Genomic DNA, 20000 nt, shown 5'->3' on the forward strand with positions numbered 1-20000 from the left:
TATCTCTAATATGAATCAACCATTTAACCATTACACCAATCAACTTTGGGAGTATATATATATATATATATATATATATATATATATATATGTCTATATATATATATATATATAGATTGCCCACAGCACAATCACTGCTGTAGAAGTTTTTGAGAATGGAGGACGTTCACAACCCTGAACTGCAGCAACATGCTCATGGAAGAGCAATTGGAAGGCGTGTAAGAATACGTGGTGGTGGTAGAGGAAGAAATAATCGAGGAAGAGGTGGAAATAGAAGAGTCAGAGTCTCTGATGAAATCAGAGCCACACTTGTGGATATATATATATATATATATATATATATATATAATGACACACACACACACACACACACACACACACGCGCGCGCGCCCGCCAGAGTCGCCATTGGCAATGTTAGCATCCTTACACAAATATGAAATGTAAAGTGATTCTTGTTACTCTTGTCAGTTACTTACCGTAACATGTACAGTAAATACACTTGTATTGTGTATATACACATGAAGTACAAAAATAAACACTGTAAAAATACAAATGTTCATACACTTTTTTTTCTACATACTATTGACTTTTCTCAACAAATATGAGACTTGTTTACAGTAAATCCTTAAATTTCATGGTTGACTGTTGTGGTGAAAAAACAACTAAACATTTTGACCAGTGTGGGTCACACAATGACAAAAATACTCTAGATTTTGGTGGCCTTGGCCAAATTATTGACACAATAACTAGGTTTTGAAGCATGAATTAAATGTTTTGGGTGAGTAACTACATTTTGCAGACATGCTATAAAGTTTTGAAGTTCCTGCAAACAGTTGTGACATTTGCACTCACAGTTTAGAGAATGTTAAGACTGTTTCGAAAAATGTGCCAAAGCAATTGAGAAAAACTGTAAAGTCTAATTTATTCTTGTCATCAAAACTGAATTTTCCGCGTCATTACTCCAGTCTTCAGTGTCACATGATCCTTCAGAAATCATTCAAATATGATGATTTGCTGCTCATTTCTGATTATTATTAATGTGGTGCTGCTTCATATTTTGTGAAACAAAAGAACAGCATTTTTTTTAACAGTGTAAAAGTATTTACTGTCAATTTTGATCAATTGAATGCATCCTGAATCATCCAGACATCTCAATTTAATTCTGAATGGCACACAATCATAGACTATACCACGTTTTACTTTTATACCGTTATAGATTTTTTCCACCTGTTCCGCATTTCTTCTTATTACCTCATTGTGACGAAGCGGGTCGGTTTCTGATGACTCAACAGGTGTCAGTGATGTTTAATTCAATTTTATGCCAATATTTTGGGGAGGGTTTTTCTTCTCATGTGCACAAAGAGACATCCATATAGAGATGATTTCAAAGTTGTGTGTGATTTCAAATGTCTAGTCTAACATTGACTTTACTTTTTATTTCTCATCTCGAGGAGATGAATTGACTTTCTTCTCATGAACCCTCAGATCACATCTGATGTATTTCGTGTTTAAACGCACGGTTGTGTCTGTGTTGTTGGAGCTGAATTGATGGTTTAAAGCAGCTCAGAGTAATCTAACCTCAGAACAGGTCGTTTTTATCTGTCTGTCACCATGTGATTTCATCCCAGCACAGCTCAGAAACACGACAGTGCACATCTATGCATGTGTGTGTGTGTGTGTGTGTGTTCTCTGTGAATCCCAGTTAATCCATTTATCTTTGCCATACTTAAGTTTTCTGCCAGAATCTGAAGTTGTTCTGCATCATTAGTGAGACACGCATGTCCCTCGAGAAGTGTGTCTCACTCTCGCTCAGACTGATGACATTACATATACAGGTCGAGAGGTCACAACACAAAATCAGTGATATTGCATTTTAGATCATTTCTCACCTTTATAAGCATGTGCCACTGCCCGTTATGAATGAAATAATCAGTGAATCAGCATAAGCTGACCAAAAACTGCACACTTAGATGCAGAATGCAATAGAAATGAAAGCTGAACTTGTTCCTGTCAGGTTATTGACTTTATTTGTGAGCATGTTGTTCCAGGTTGTGGTCAGTAGTTTGGTTTCTGAAGGGATAAAGAGACCCCAGGGCAGAGCAATTCAAAGGCCACTTGAAGAACTGAATCAAATGAAAGAGGAGAGACAGTGGTTCTGGAACGGCGGTCCGCTCGCAGATCTCGGTCTCACTGGGAGGGCGGGCCGGCAGGTGGCTGTCATGTCTCTAATTGGCCTCTGTGGTGTGAAATTGTGTTCATTATGTGCAGGAGGACTGCACAAGAACCCCTGGGAGCACCGAAAGAAAGAGAGCGAGAGAGCATTCATGAGAGAGCGTGTTTGAGGAACTGATTCAAAGCAAGTGTAGGTTAGATTGCCAATCACACAATTGAGGGAGAAAGGAAACGTGAAACATGTGAAACTTTTTAGCTCCCATTTAGAATTATTTTTACCTTCACTTCTAAATCATATAAAAATTATCAGAATAAAAATTTATTCTATAAACTTTATCTTTATTTTTCAATTACTTGTGCTATTTTCAACAAGTGCCGCTTTGAGGCACTTGTTGAAAATAGCATCTGGTGGAATAAATGTAAACATGTTTGATCAAAAATACAGTAAAAATATTACTGTAATATTATGAAATATTATTATAATTTGAACGGATGGTTTCCTAGTGTAATATATTGTAAAATGTAATTTATTCCTGTGATCAAAGCTGAATTTTCAGCATCATTACTCCAGTCTTCAGTGTCACATGATCCTTAAGAAATCAGTCTAATATGATGATTTTCTGCTCAAGAAACATTTATGATTATTATTATCAATGTTGAAATCAGTTGCTTCATATTTTTGTGGAATCTGTGATATCCTTTTTCAGGATTTGATGATTAGGAAGTTTAATATAGTAGCATTCATTTGGAATAGAAATCTTGTGTAAGTTTTATTGTACACTTTATTTCGATGGTCACTTAGTACTTAAGTAACTTTGCAACTACATGTTAATTTACTCTCATTAGAGTATTAGATCTAAATAGATTAGTCTGCTTAATATCTGCTAACATGTTATTTTAATGCTCCTCCAGCAGACATCATACTGACTATAAGTAACTTTCCAACTACATGTCAACTTATTCTACTAACCTAACAGTTTACTACAGTCTAGTAATACTCTAACAAGAGTTAGTTGCAAAGTTAGTTAGAGTGTTCAAAGTGAATAATCCAAATAAAGTGTAACTTGTACTTTTGAACAATTTAATGCATCCTTACTGAATAAAAGTTTCTCATGAGTAAGTTGCTTTGGATAAACGCATCTGCTAAATGAACAAATGTAAACATGATGTGAGGGTGTTCGCAACCTATTTTTTTCAACATCTTTTATGATATTTAATAATATTGTTATAGAATTTCAGACCTTTTGACTTGATTGGTCACACCACCATGATTGAGGGAAGTGGCTGAAAATAAGAGGACTTGATGACGTCAGCTGAAAAGGAAAGTAGTTTCAGAGGCAAGCAAAATTTGAATTGTATTCATGTTTGCTTTGCACAATACAGATCATTTCATTTGAGGTATTCATACACAACTTTTAAGGTGAAAACATTCACTAATTAAGATCATATATAGCCCTTCAGAAGCTACATGAGATGTTTCCCTCAAGACAAAATAAGTGCAATTTTCCCCGATCATCCAATCCAAAATATGACTACACCTCTGGCTTTTAATGCATATTTTGCAAGCGTTATCCAATAGTGCGTTCACAGCGCGTCTAACGTAGTCTCGAGATGACAACACGTGACGTTCTATCCAGACCTGTTCACTTCCTAGTTTTATGTTGACTTAAATGCAGTTGTAAGCAATATTAGCTGTGCTTCCAACGTCTGACTAACGCTGCGTTCTATTCAGAATATTTCAGAATTCCAACCATCAAGGTGTTCCATTGTTCGGAAGATGATGTATATGTTAATACAACTGTTATATTTGCAGGTGTTTGATTGTCAATAAAAAAAGTCGTCTAGCAATGCAATTGCACTGGATAAATAACGCTGTGCAACACTAGCATTTGTTCTGCAGGTGTACGATAGACAGCAGTGATTTCTCTGATTCACTGATGCCTGTCAGGTAGTTTTTATGTGGTACTCCAGAAAAATCACATACAGCAGCTTTCATTTACGTACTGTTTTTGTTCTGTGCTGATTGCACTTTGAGCTGCAATTAAAGCTGCATCCAAATTAAAATCGAAAAGAATTTATGCTTTAGCCTTATGTTAAATATATTTTTATTAATATTTATTTTATAAGTATTGTTTTATATATATACAGGGCTTGACATTTTCAGCAGTGGCATGAACACTACTAGCCACTTTGGCAGGTTGAATTTTATATATAATATTTATTTATTTTTCAATTGAATTCTTTTAAAAAGGCACCTAAAATAATAAACTTAGAACAATGTGGTGTTGTCAAAAATATAGATTTTTCAAAACATCAATACTGAAATATCTGAAACGGTTCCAATACACATTTTCCGCAGAATAGATAGATGAGACCAGCTGCGCTTTCTCTCTCTCATGATCTCTCCGACAGTGAGTGACACACAAACCCGCCTCCTCTTACTCACTTGTTCCATTTGCTCTTGTTGAATAACATTGGTGTTACAGGCTTGAATTTCGGTGAGGGATTGCGCGTATTGCACATCATTTTACTCATTCTTGCAGATTTTGTGCTCACACTCAAAGTGCGGCACATAAAGTCGCCTCTCAGTAGTAAATTGAGTTCTTTTTCACTGCTTATTGCACTTAAACAGTCAAATACACACAAAATAATGTCAAAATGTCACTCTTGGCGAGTTTATTCACATAAACACAGTCAGTTATGTTTTAAGTGAACGTAAACATTTGAGAAAGAAAATGCATGTGTAACAGTATAGTGGATCAGGTCTTAAAGTGACAGTAGCCTAATAAACCTGCTGCCAACTTATGAGATAATATTAAAAATATCTATATGGCAGTTTTTCCCCATGGTATCAATGTCAAAATTGTGTCTAGTGAAAATTCTGAATGGCAGAATGATCACTCTCTATCTATCTGTCTACCTATATATTATTTATTTATTTATTTTCCCTTGGTGAATTTTTTTGCTTAAAGTGTACTTAAATTTTTTTTCTATGTAATGCAGTGACGTTCATAAGGGTTTAAATACTTTTTTCGTGGCCTCTGAATAATGTTTATTAATGCTTTGGCATAGTGAAGGTCCTAGCCTGTCGAGAGAGAAACAGAGAGCCCATGGAGAGGGAAGCGTGACGGTTAAATGTTCCACATCACTGCAGTTTCCATGGTTCGTGGGTCAGGCTGTTGGGGCACTTACGGCCAATAACTTGAGAAACTTGTTATTGAGTGAGTTTTGCTCTCTGGGCTTTAAGATTCTCCAGTTTGAATGGTTTTTGCCTTAAATGACTACCTAACTCCATTGGTGGACTCCAGAAGTCACCTCCTCTCTCGAGTTCACTTTTAATGGTCTTTTTCATCTGTCTGTGGTGATATCAGAGGCTCTCTGTGATGCTTGCCAGCGTTGGAGAGGTTTCTGCCACCCCGGGCAGTGCTGGACAGGAAGTGATGCGGCGGATTATATGGAATAGAGAGAGAGAAGGAAATGGACACAAAGAAAGCTGGGAGGGACTGTGAAGGATTAGTACGTTGTTTTGATGCTTCGCCATTTATGTAGAGACTGGATGGATGGAGAAGTGAAGGCAAAGCTCTCTGGCCGGGCTCATAGGGTGCAGCCTGAATGAACCGAAGCGCTCGTAATGGGCACAAATTGTCCCTGTGGTGTGTGACTAAACGGTGGAGGTTAGAGCCGTATGGAGGGCTTTTGTTCGGGGGCGGTAATGAGTCAAAAGCCCTCAGGGGGTCAATAAAAAGAAGGAGGGGGTTGTTGTAAAAGAAGCCAGGGAAGAGAATTTATCAATCACTCTTCTCTCTTCTTCTCCTGCATGGGATGAATGAAAATCTGTTGCTGAAGTCCTTAGAGTCCTTAGTGTCGAGTGCGTCCATTCATCACCTGCGACGGGGGTGAGGGGCTTCATTTCCAAGGGGTGAAACAGGCATCCGCTAAACCGCCGAATCCGATTATCACTAAAACTCAGCACTTAGTGTTTGTTAATTAAAGATACTTGACACCGAGCCGTGTAGTGGGCTTCAATGATTACAATGGGAGTTATAATAGTGCGATACTCTGTAAGATGGTCGGCCAAATTGCTCATTCACTATTTGGATTTTTTTTTTTTTAAATCTCATTTTGCTTATTCATTTGATCAATCACAAATAGGTCATGTTTAGGCTATGCTGGTTATGGAAATGGTAAATGTTTATGTAAATATTTTATAATTCAAACCCATTCACAAACATGAAGTGAAACTGTATCTTGGTAACACTTTTGCATATTAAAATGAAACTTACTGTGTGACCTTGCGAACATGGTTTAGTGAAACACCACCTACTGGTCAAAAATGGAAAATTAATATTAAAAATCAGAAAAAAACTATTGGGCGATCATTTTAAAATTTTGAAAGTTATGTGACACTGAAGATTGGAGTAATGATGCTGAGAATTCAGCTTTGATGACAGTAATAAATTTCACATAAAATTCACATAGACAACACTCATTTTAAATTGATATAATATTTCACAATATTACTGTTTTTTTATCAAATAAATGCAGCCTTGGTGAGCAGAAGAGACTTCTTTCAAAAATATTTAAAAAATCATATAAAGCTTTTGAATGTATGTAGAAAATCATCTTCTTTACTTGATTACTATATAACTATAGTTACCATGGTAAATGTTTGTAAGGGTCTGCACACATGTGAATGGAGCGTTTAATGTGAGCGGGATCTGTGGATGAAGAGCTCCTGTTGTCCCGCACTGAAAGATCCCGGAGCTCCTCTGAGGGACAGCTGTGTAGACCCCAGCCGACTGTTCATATGGATATGTATGTTAATGAACAACAGAGAGAGAATGAATCTGCTTCACTGCTGCTCAACAAAGGGACGTGGTCGTGGCCAGGCCAGTCCTGAAGACATGGGGTTTCCAGCAGACGTATTACTGTCTTCTTATTAGCAAAACACAGTTAATGTGTCCAAATCTACTAGTTCATGTTGATTCTCACGTGAGGTTTGTCTCTAGAGGTTTAGATGCTGATCGTGTCTAATTCAATTAGCCGACGGTGTTAAGTAATCCAGGTCTCTATTTAGCTTAAGTGTCTCCTGAGATTTTCTAGCGATATTTTGTCCCATGAGGAATTACAGCATTTGTCTCTTAAACACCAAAGATTAAACAAATCAGATTCAAAATAAAAGCAAAAGCACCCTTAAAAACATCAAACGATGCTGAGATTTTATTTTCAGGGATTGTTGCAAACCATGCATGCGGTTTTCATCCAACGAAGGCAATTTTCGATTAGATTCAAGCTAATAGATGCCTCAGTAAATTTGTTAAATGGACCAGAAAAATGCTACAGCGATTTTATGCTAATTTGAAGTCGGCTAATTGTTAATAGATTGCAAAAAGCATCAAGTAAGGATAAATGTTTTTCTCAGCGGTTTTCAGGTGAAATGAATTTTTGATTGATTCTTTTTTAACTTAAACTGATCCATACATGAAACATTTATATGCATGTAAACAATGCACTAAACGGTGATTTGTTTGTTATAGTGCGTTTACCAACAGGTAATGAGATGCTGGATACGAGTCCAGAGGGAGATGTATGTGGTTCCTGGAGAAATTAGCTTCATGGTTGGTCTAGGATTCAGATGCCAGCATGGGGCACAGGACACTATTGCCTTTCCTCTGTCAGCAGCGCTCCACCACAATGGTGTAGATTTGTGTGGCTGTGTGCCGTCCTCACACGGAGACAGCGGCCCCCCGTGAGGCCAGCTGTGAGGGGTTAATGACAGCTGATCCGCCCCACTGGGGGCCCGGGGCCTTTGTGTGTCTGAATCCACAGTTACTCCCAGGAAGGAAGCCAAGCAGGAGAAATGGAAGATGAACAATGTTTGGATTTTGCTGCTCAAAGCATGCTGTATTTTGTGTCTCTGAACAATCCTATTAATCATAAGTAATCATATTTAAAGGTGCACTTGTAACGTTTTTTAAGGATCAAATAGCAGCGTAACTTTATTTAAGCCAAATGGGAGAAACGCAAGGAAACAGTGTAAGGAACAAACAACACCAGACAGTGAACACAGAGAACTGAAGGTGTTAAATACACAAGATAACGAACTCGATAAGAAACAGGTGTGCTCCATAATCAATGACATAATGAATAATATAACTAGCGGCAACAAGGGAAACAGCAAACAAAGAGAAGCAAACTAAAAGTCCTTGAATATGAAACCAAAACACAGAAAACGTGATTGTCTGCTGTTCAAAACATTCTAAAAGACTTTTATAATGTCACAACAAATAAATGCACTTTCTATTCATCAAAAAATACAGAAAAAGATATATCACGGTTTCCACAAAAACATAATCAGATGTTGTTTCTTGAGCAGCAAATCAGCATTAGAATGATTTCTGAATGATCATTTGACACCGAAGACTGGAGTAATGGTGCTGAAATATATTAAAATAGAAAAAAAAATTTCACAATATTACTGTTTCTACTGATAAAGACTGTAAGAGAAACTTGATGTCAGAAAAATCAAAAGTGTCACAGCATTGCAGGTTTGAATAGAATGTACAAAGACAACAGGCATAAAGGATTTTATTAAACAAATAAATAAAAATCAGTAAAAGCAAAACGTTAGCAGAATTATATCGAAAATAAATAAAGATCTGACTACATTATATGCAGTAATGTTAAATTTAGCATTCAGATCTCACCTTTGTCCATCTGACCAAATAACGATCCATGAAACTGAGTTTGGCTAATATAACTTTCGGTTTATTTTAAGTTGAGAGCATTGCATTGTGGGATACACTTTTCAAAGCATTTTATAAGATGTAGCAAGTCATCCAGGAATTCTGTGCAAACAGGAAAGTTGTTTGCTGCATGTAATATTTTCATCAAAATTCTAAAAAAAGAACTATTCATTTAAAAGTGTAACTTGTGGAAGTCGAAAAATGCCTCATATTTAAAGGTGTAACTTTTTTTTTAAATGGAAGTGGGAAAAGACTTTCAATCCATGTCTTAAATCATGCTACTTTACTTTTTTAATGACTCTACAGAGTCATTAAAAAAGTGGGAAACTCTACTGGAGTTTCCCAGTTTGATATGATTTGAATCAAATCAAACCTCAAACTATTTCTCATTTGGCTAAATCTCTCTCTCTGTCTCTCTGTCTCTCTCTCTCTCTCTCTCTCTCTCTCTCTCTCTCTCTCTCTCTCTCTCTCTCTCTCTCTCTGTCTCTCTCTCTCTGTCTCTCTCTCTCTGTCTCTCGCTCTCTCTCTCGCTCTCTCTCTCTCTCTCTCTCTCTCTCTCTCTCTCTCTCTCTCTGCAGTATTTTTTCCTCTGGTGTGCTCAGTGAAGTTATGGTTTTTGCTGTGGCTCGGTGTCGGGGAGGTTATTGATGGCAGAATGAATGGAAGAGTCGCTGGCGACCTGCATGTATAGATGTGGATTTATCGCTCCGGATCCCCTCCAACAATTTCATCAAAAGCCCATTGGCCTGTAGCGTTTCTCCCGTGATAAATCAGCCCGGGGCGCTGAGCGGATGAGAGACAGATGAGCGACTGGAGCAAAGGTCACGGTCCATCCCTCACGCCAACACAAATACAACTCACACTCAGATTTATGAAGAGAATCAAACATCTTCACATTACACTTACAAAAAAATTACTACAGACATTATTACTAAGTTAAGTTAATATGGCGTCACCTGTGAACTGTATAAGAAACCTACACTACTGTTCAAAAGTTTGGGGTCAGACTGGAGTAATGACTATTTAAATTGTAATAATATGTTACAATTTTCACTGTATTTTTGATCAAATTCATGCACTAGTTCATAAGAGACAAATAAATATTTCAGAAATCTTCTGACAGGATGTAGAATTGCAATTGTAACTGAAATGAAAGTGCAAAGACTGTCAAAAGAAACCTTAAATTTTAGCTTGACAAGGTTTTGAAGAAAAAAAAAATGTTTTGTTAGTTTAATAGAATATAAATCGATAACTGTTTGAAATGCCACCTGAAAAAGTTATATTTTTTATCATAATTTAAAAAAAAGGACTTTTGTGGAGTAGGTTGAAAGAATACTTATTTTCCCAGAATGCACTGTGGGTAGAATTTTGTTCCGTTCAAATTCACACTCATGAACTGAAAACAGGCCGATTCTCCAGTTCTGAATGGGACACGTTTTGTCCCATATGTGGCCTCATTGTCATTCATCTTATCAAAACTGTTGTTTCCCAGGATTTTCTGTGTCTTAAGGGTGTGATTACACTTGTAGTTTGGTTCTCTTGGTTCTTTTATTCCTGACCAAAAAAGATACATTTAGTCCTGGTTTTCCATTTTCAATTTTTTTAGATACAAAGATACAAAACAAAAACAAAACTTTTATGACATATATTTTGCGACAGAACTTACCAAATATCCAAAAGAATGCTTTGAACTGAATGCGCTTGTTTTATGTGCGTATGACAGTATTTTTACCAGCTGAGAACTCGTGAAGAGCTTATAAAATGTGTAAAGAAGTCAAAACAGCCGTAGGAATTACTCCATTACGCACAAAAGAGGATCTACTGTAAGGAGATGCATTTCTGACGTCTGTACCGAACTGTAATCATCAACAAAGCTCCTATGAAGAGAAGAACCAAGTGTGCATGAGCATTCAGTCCTTTTTAGGTCACATCTTGTGACATCACACCCTGTTTTTGTTTTGTTTAGATGTCTTTGGTCCATATTGCGTACATATTTTAGTCGATCCACACCAGAATTCAGTCCGAAATCCACCTTTCTGCTTTTTTGGGTTCAGAAAGCAGTGTTCATACTTATTGAAATGAGGCACACTAACAGAGCAATCGCACCTGAGTTCGTTTTAATCCAACCAAACCTGCCAAGTGTGAACACACCCTGAGAAACTCTGGGAAGGAATGGGATGAACTGGACTGAAGAGAGAGAGAGAGAGAGAGAGAGAGGATGGGGTGTTTGATGAGAGAGTGTGAGCTGCAGTTGATTTACTGTCTGTGTGTGTTTGAAGCGGTGGGCTATAATCGGCCCCCGGGTTTCTCCCTGTGATCACAGCGAACTCGAGAGATGGTAAACACACGCCTGGAGTAATCACACATCAAATATTGACACAACTACTCTACACACACACTTCATTTCAAAACACCAGCCGGTCACAGACTGACCAACAACAGGAAAGCTGCAAATGAAGTCTTTCACTTTAGTCTCTTGCTTCTCCTAAAAAAGAGACCTGTAATCTCACATGTGATCTGTCTCAAATGTGCTCAGTTTACCAAGTAACCAAAGTCTAAGATCAAATTTCAGAGATCTCAGTATGAACTCAAACATTTCTCATCCAATAGCAAATGATATGAGCACTGTAAAAAGTGATCCATGTAATTGAAAAAAATAAGTTTGTGTAAAAATGTGTAAAAAAAAAATAAAAAAATGTGAACTTGACACATTCCAACTTATTTTTTTCAATTATGCATGAATTTTATTAATAATTTTAAGGCAACAGGTTTCTACATTTTTTTAAATTGTCAGCTGATCACTTTTTACAGTGTATCCATACACATTATTGTTGTTAGCATGATATGTAAATAATTTTACTCCCCCCCCCCCCCCCCCCCCCGATTTCTGCGAGAAAGAGACAAAGTTGAGACAAAGTTTTAGCTTGTTTTTTGTCATCATGCACTGCAAAAAATACTAAAAATGTATTCTTAGAAGTATTTTTGTGCAAATATCTACATAAATGTTTTCTGAGAATATAACTTGAATATGAGTTTCATCCAACTTAAAATACAATATTTTCTCTTATTTTAATATAAAAATGCTTATTAAGTTAATAATAAACAAGTGAAAAACTCAGTAAATACAATACACTTATATTAATGAAAACAAATCTTAATATCTCAATGATCTTAAAGTAAATTGGTCTTGTTTTAAGGATTTTTTGAAATTTTCTATTTAAAAACTATTTAAAAACTCATATTTTGCAGTGCATGGAAGAACTTCTTGTTGATATGACTAGATCGACTAGTCGTCCAACAGTATATAAGTTGATAAGTGAGTTAAATTAGTTTTAGATTTTTTCTTATTTATTAATTTTTGATCATGTCAGTCACGTCTGCTGTTCTACACGTGCATTCCTGAACCACTGCCGTACTGATTCAATCGCTGCGGTTGCACGAAGAACATTGTAGTAAAATCTCACATGAGTGAATTACATTTGCGCTTGTTCAGTTAGGTAAATGCTACCGAACAAGACATTATCATACATAAACGGGCCTCAAAGGTGCAGACGAAACTCTCAGTAATGCACACACAGGTCGAGCGCTGCCCCTAAAGTCAACCGGAGCTGGACTCTATATGACTGCAGAAGAATGCAGTCGTTTGAAGTGTGTTTTATGTGGGCCAAGGCTGTTTGTGTGAGAGATGAAACGCGTCCGGCAGTGAGGTTAGTGCCTGTGGCCACTGCAGACAGACTGCAGAAGAGCTGGCGTCAGGACGCTTGTGCTCAACCACCGTTGGGCAAGCCAATTCCTGTACGCCACTTAACACAGGAGGAGGGGTTTTCCTCTTTCCTTCTCTCGGTGTCTCACGATGCCTTTATCTCAGAGGAGATCTTTATTATATGCACTGCACCTACCACTTACTGCTCCTGTAAAATCTCTTTCCTGTGCTGTCCTTCTCTCAAACACACACACACTTAGTGAATTAGGCCAGAGTCATAGGCCCTGTCCCATATGGCACAATTCATGTGCGCTTGCACTCTTGTGGACTTATAATGGTGTGTGTCCGTTAAGTCCACAATGGTGTCCCATTTGTCATTTTAGGTTTCAGAAGTGTGCTTGTGAGCGGCCGATGTGTGCCCTTGATGCGCACTTTTGCCGAACCCGCACTGAAGCCAACTACATTTGTGACATTGTCACTTTATTGAAAGCTGCATTCTGTAACTTTTATGGGTTAAAAATTATCCAAAATAAATTTTTGAGCAAGTACATAACCAGCCAGAGTTCAAAACTCTCTGCTTGCCTTAACTCGATTCAAAACGGGAAGCTTGTAATAATGTTTTTTAATTCCAGTAGTACTGGTGTCTTTGCGTCATTACGTCACATCTGTACACATAAAGAAGGAGTCTCGACTAGCGGCTATATTGCGTGTGAGGATGTTGGAGGTGGAGATTTATAACCTTTTCTCACAGCACTTGATATAATTAAACTTATCAATTTGATGGCGGATCCAGAAAGGTTCAAACGACAGTCACCAGTGACAACTGGAGATTCACCCGTTGTAGAGTAGAGACATCAGACTTCGGAGTGGCTACAGAAAAAAAGAGACTGCAACCAGACACATGCGAAAACAAGGATGAATATCTGAAGGGCATTAAATGTAGTCACGCAATGCTGATGTTGTTATTTTACAATACAACCAATATTACAACCGACCAATACAATTTGAACTATCCTCCTTCGCACAGTCGCTTTGTAAACAGTGGGGCGGTACTTCCGCCGGTGACATCGAGCCTGACCTTTCAACGTGATGACGTAGTTCCCGGCGCGTTGCAGATCAGCTCAATCCGAACAATTGTACTTAAAAAGTATATATATATATTTTTTTTTTCTGTTTGAAAATGACCTATCGTTTCGCTCGATAAGCCCCTCCTCCTCAGATGCGATAGTGCACAGTCCGTTAAAGCACTTCAAAGACCTTTGAAACTGTATTGATTTGGACTTCAAAACGCTGGTTGTCATTGAAGTCCATTATTCGAAGAAAAATCCAGAAATGTTTTCCTCAAAAAACTTAATTTCTCTTCCACTGAGGAAAGAAAGACATGGATATCTTGGATGGCATTGGGGCTAGTAAATTATTAGGAAATTTTCATTTCGAGGTGAACTAATCCTTTAACACTGTTAGAATGTCTAGATATGCCAAACTTCAAATATAAATGAGGTTGGAATTATTGATGATAAATATATAAACCAGGTTATTGTGTAATCAAAACACATTCAGTTTGTTACAGAAATCTTACATGTTTCCTACCTTTAATGTATGATTGACAAATATGTTTAATTTATAATTCCTACATGTTTAATTTATGTATGATTGACAAATATGCATCACAATAAGTTTATTAGTTTGTTTTTTAATCTAGATGCATGGAAATTTATATGCAGTTCAAATACATAAATCTTAAACTTAGGCCTAAATATCTTTTGAGTGCATTTAATAAATCTTTGAGATCAAAGATGAACTATATTCATGTGTTCATTTCTGACTCTTTTCTTGTCAAAAGGCTTGTGAGTCTTCAGGGCAGTGAGTGACCCCGGTTTGACCTCTCGTCTGCGCTCTAATCTGTGTGTTTCATCTCAGGACAAACCGTCTGAGAGGTCAGATCGCGCTCAGGCCTTCAGGGAAGCAAGTTACCTGAGATACACAAAATATACACGTCTCTACTGTCCCAGACCTGGTGACAGGCCTCTCGTTCTCGTTCTTCTATGTTCTGCGTATGTTCCCTGCAGATGAGCGCTGGTTTCATGTTCACATCAGGCAGATGCTTTTATCCAAAGAATCTTAAAGTTTGAGTTGAGTTGAGAATCTTAAAGAAATCTTAGAGTTGGTAAACTGGTCATTTATTATCATTTCTAGCCTGGATGGTCCATCACATTTCACTCCCAAAAATAAAAAGAAGGAAATAAGAAATTCAATTTTGCATAAAGAAAATTAAGCTTTTGAAAATTTAAGAAATTTAGGTAACACTTTAGTTTAGGGTCCAATTCTCACTATTAACTAGTTGCTTATTAGCATGCACTGTAAAAAAATTATTCTGCATTTGAGTTTTTTCAATGTAAGTTGATACAACTTGCGGTTTCTGAATTTGTTAATTCAACTTAACATGTCCTACTTGAAATAAGTTGTTGGGTCTATGTCAACTAAACTTTTTAAGTTGAAAATACTTAATAGATTAAGTAAATTGTTTTTTAGTGTACGTATTACTTGGATATTGGCTGTTTATTAGTACTTATAAAGCACATATTAATGCCTTATTCTGCATGATCATATTCTACATCCCTTAATCTACCCAATACCTAAACTTAACAACTAACTTACTAACTATTAATAAGCTGTTAGGAGTTTGAGGCAAAAGTCATAGTTAATAGTGAATATGTGTTTCCCAAACTACAGTGTGACCAGATTATTTATTTATTTTGCATTGTGACACTATTTTTATGACAAAACATTAGATATTTTCGGACTTTTTTATATATGTATAATATACAATGTAATATAATAATATTTTGTATGATGGATATTAAGCTTTTTAAAAATTAAGACCTTTAAGAGTTTTTGTTTTTTGCACCGTAACATTAATCTTATTAGGACAGTTTTCAGTGGTTATTCTTACTAGATTTTAATCAATCAATTAATTAATAATACGATTTACTAAGAAATTATTTACATACAATATTATTTAAGAATATTATTAAAATATTTTTATTATAAAAAAATGTATTACATTTATTTTTGTTCAAATAAAACTACAAATACTTTATATAAATACTTTATTATTATAATACTTTAATAGTTATAGATATAGACCTATTTTAATATATAGAAATATACAGAAGTATATATACAATAAATGTAATTCCTTTCTTTTGATATCTGGGTGAAACAGACAGATTCACCTTTGTCGTATCTATACAACAAATGTTATTTCTCATGCCATTTATGCGGCAAAAATATTTTTTGCGTGCATATGATACGCCGTTTATGGCGTGTAATATGCACACACTCCCCACCCCTAATCCTAAACATGGGGTTTTCAGTGCCTAGCATATGCACGTAAAAACATTTTTGGTGTATAAATGGCACGAGAAATAACATTCGTGGTGTAGATACACACTTTCATGAGATTGTGTTGTGACAGTCCGGCATCAGTCTGACATTGCGCAGGATGAAGGTTAAACGCCTGCATGGTAAAACATGAGCGTCAGATTGATAGAGAATGCGGTGTACGTCTGTAAACGCGATGTTCCTGGAGGATGATGACGTGATGTATGAGGGATCATCCGTCTGAGAAAGACAGAGAGAAATGAGGCGCTTTAATACAGCGCTGAGAGAGTTACTCTGCACTTTTCTGAGGGTGTTTACGTGAACGCAAGCACATTATAAGATCAGAGAGAAGTCTAGCACTCTCTTCCTCTCCGTGTCTTTTGAAGTGGGTTGGGATCAAATTACCGCAGTAAAGTAAGTGTGAGTTTGACGGGGCCCGTCCCGTCCGTCAGGCCGAGCAGCAGAAGGTGTCTGATGAAGAGCATGTAATTAGTCAATGCTTTTCTAGCCTTTAGCCTCACAATAGGCACTTAGCTTCTGAAAGGAGCTCATTGTTTTGGGATTGCACACTTGGCCAGATCTCTCCCACACCAGATTGGCTCTCATTGTAAGGAGACACCGAGAGTGGAAACGTACATTACAGGATCGAGTCCTCTGGCTCTCAGGGGCCGTTCACATGACAGCGCTTTCATTAAAAATGATTAACTTTTTTTATGTGTTTTGGCCACCATTCATTTACCCGACAACTGTGTTTTGGAGGCCTGAAAATGCAAACTTTTGAAAACGGGTTTCAGAGGGCAAATTTTTGAAAATGATACCGTTATCGTCTCCATGTAAACAAAAAAACGTGAATATGTGAAAACGGTGACATAGAAACTATCCGGAAAAATATGTGAAAACGGTGACATAGAAACTATCCGGAAAAATATGTGAAAACGGTGACATAGAAACTATCCAGAAAAATATGTGAAAATGGTGACATAGAAACTATCCAGAAAAATATGTGAAAACGGTGACATAGAAACTATCCGGAAAAACGTGAATATGTGAAACCGGTGACATAGAAACTATCCGGAAAACTCTTGAAACCACTTGGCAACCACCTAGAACACCTTAGCAACCACCCAGAACTTCCCGGCAATCACTTACGCCCTACAAACTACCTAGTAGAACTCCTAGAAGCCAACACCTTAGCAACCACTTAGCAATGCCCTAGCAACCTCTCAGGACATCCTAGCAATCACTTATCAATGCCGGAAGCAACCACCTAGAACTCCCTAGCATCCTAGAAACAACTTGGTAACCACAAAGAAAACATCCTACAAACAACTTATCAAAGCAACCACTCAAAAAATCCTAGCAATCACTTATCAAAGCCCTAGCAACCACCCAGAACACCCTGGCAATCACTTAGGCCCAACAAACCACCTAGAGCACCCAGAACTCCATAGAAAGCACTTAGCCACCACTAGAATACCTTAGCAACCACTTAGCAATACCCTAGCAACCACTCAGAACTCCCTAGAAACCACTTTACAACCACTCAGAATTTCCTATCAACTAGTTACACAATAGAAACCACATAGTAACCACCCAGAACACCCTAGAAACCACTTAGCAACCACCCAGAACACCTTAGCTATCACTTATCAAAGCCCTAGCTACCACCCAGAACACCCTAGCAAACACTTAGCAATGCCCTATAGCAACTACTCAGAATTCCATGAAACCACTTTGCAACCAGCCAGAACATCCTAGCAACCACTTAGCAATGTCCTAGCAACTACCTAAAACAACCTCAAAACACTTAGCAACCACAGAGAATACCATACAAACCACGTAGCAACCACCCAGAACACCTTAGCAATTACTTATCAAAGCAACCACCCAAATCAATGTAAAAATTGCATTCTTCTTCTTTTTCTTCTACTTCTTCACAATTTTCTGCAGTTGATATCAGATATGAGACATAAAACTATGAATAATCAGATATAATTCAAAAATATTTGAACATAGAGAGTCTGTTTTTCCGGGGTTTTTCAACTTTAGATACAGTGAAAAATAATCGAAATTTAAGATTCATGTTTGGAAAACTTCCCATTGATTTATAATGTTCACAAACTGACAGAAAGTGACGATGTCAATCGCAATATTTGCATACTGAATTCTGATTGATCTTGACTTTACATCTATAGATGTAGAAAGCCTCAAAATTAAATGCTGTTCTTCCGTGGCCTTGCCAGCGTTTCTTCAGGAGAAGCTCTTGGTCTCTGACGGATGGATGGCAGAGACTCTCACAGTCTCATCTGCTCTCGGCTCGTCCCGCTGACACAGACTGTTCGGGCCGCTTCAGGTGCGTTTAGGTAACCCCCCCCCCCCCCCCCCCCCGGGGCTAAAAGGTGTCCCGCGGTAAAGCTGCTAATGGGTGGGGAAAGCTTTTACCTCCTGCTTTAGAGAGTTTTGTTGTTTGATCTTAAAATACCTCCGCTGATGAGGTCGCTGCAGCGTAATTTGTGTGCTTAGATTGTCCTGGCGGGAGTAATGGAGCAAGATTGAGCCGCGTCCTCCCGAGCGACTGCTCTTTCGCCCTCCACACGGCGCGACTCTTCAGGCCTGTGATTTTCAGCTCATTTTGCTGATATGATTGAAAGTGGACGGTTTGCTGCACAAACGGCTTGACTTCCATTTGTGAAGTTTGTTTTTGTATGGGAAGACACACATTGAAGTGTTTGTGAGTTTAAATTTATATCAGATATCTGACAAACTGGTCTTCATGTGTATGAAAATAATTGTTATGAAATGGACTGTTCTGACTCTGCCACTTTTAAAACACTTTTATAGACCCAATTAAGTGCTTTGAAACATGCAGCATTATTCAATGTGTTGATGGAATTTCACTGAAACAGGAAGAAGGGGCGGGGCATATCAAACAGCCCCTCCCCTTTTTTAAATAGCCAATAGCGTTTAGTTTCTATCACAGTTCGGCCAGAGCCGCTGAGTTCAGTAAAGCTGCAGTTTCCTCCTGATCTCTAACCGTTTCTCCTCCATCTCGCTTTAAAATATTTTGTAAAGCATTCTTTTCAGAATTCAACCGACTGTTAGCTAGAATATGCGTTCTGCGCCTGCGTGTGAATGAGACAACTCTCTATTTCTGCATATATACATCTATATTCGACTTTCAAAAAGAGAAACCGATGCTGCAGGCTGCAGATAACGTTACACAAACCATAAACAAAGCAGTGTGTGCTTACCGTTTTGAATATCAATCCTGTTAAACACTTTCTTTATTCCACTCCACTCACGTTAATATTTAAATATTTGCCAAGGAACACTCATGTAAGATGACGTAACATAAGAACAGCCTTCTATCTGTACCGTTTTGACTTCTTTGCTCTCTGTTTTGCTATTATTCTCGTGCACTGACTCGTTCACCAAGCTGAACAGCCAATCAGAGTTCTCTCTCTCACCGACGGCCCGACACCGATTCAACATTTCGAATCGGCTGTTACAAAGCCGACGAGGACCAATTTCGTTGTTGTTGTGTTCCTGCCTTAACGTGAAACCAGAATTCATTTGCCCCAATGGAAAGATTATTTACACTGTCTAAATTGTTCCCTATTCCCTATATAGTGCACTATGTGCAATTCAGCATGTAAAAAAGAATAGTCACAGCTGAAATCAGTCACTGCTTCAGTGTCTATTTATAATGTAGGGGGCGGAGTTTCAGATTCTAGAGAGCATTTGATTGAACAGAAAATCAGATGAGAAGCTGAAGTTTAGAGTGATGTCATCAAAATCATTGATCCATATTGACGAAAGAGAGAGGCTGTAAGTTTTGAAAGCTTATATCTTCTAAATGTGAATTTTGTCTTGGTTTTGGAGCACTAGCTTATAGATAAGCTAACAGTAAGGCTAACATATTCATACTAAAATAAAAAAAACTACAATTTTGATTTCAGGGAGACTTTAATTGTAAAATCTTGACACAAACGGG

General features: G+C 37.5%; 1 long non-coding RNA gene across 3 annotated transcripts in view; it reads left to right on the forward strand.

Moving 5' to 3' along the window:
* LOC143701897 (uncharacterized) overlaps positions 1 to 20000 on the forward strand; it is a 30042-nt gene that overhangs the window by 5517 nt on the left and 4525 nt on the right. Inside the window, exons 1-4 of one of the 3 annotated variants that reach the window (XR_013190188.1) lie at positions 1254 to 2363; positions 3413 to 3510; positions 9498 to 9740; positions 14466 to 14559. This is a non-coding gene — a long non-coding RNA (uncharacterized LOC143701897). Of the gene's footprint in view, positions 1 to 1253; positions 2364 to 3412; positions 3511 to 9497; positions 9741 to 14465; positions 14560 to 20000 lie in introns of those variants that run through there. The other 2 variants (XR_013190190.1, XR_013190189.1) reach the window with 2 other exon arrangements.

The sequence above is a fragment of the Siphateles boraxobius genome, unplaced genomic scaffold (genome assembly GCF_051911475.1).
Source record: "Siphateles boraxobius isolate OS27281-9 unplaced genomic scaffold, OSU_SipBor_1 33, whole genome shotgun sequence".
Classification (NCBI taxonomy): domain Eukaryota; kingdom Metazoa; phylum Chordata; class Actinopteri; order Cypriniformes; family Leuciscidae; genus Siphateles; species Siphateles boraxobius.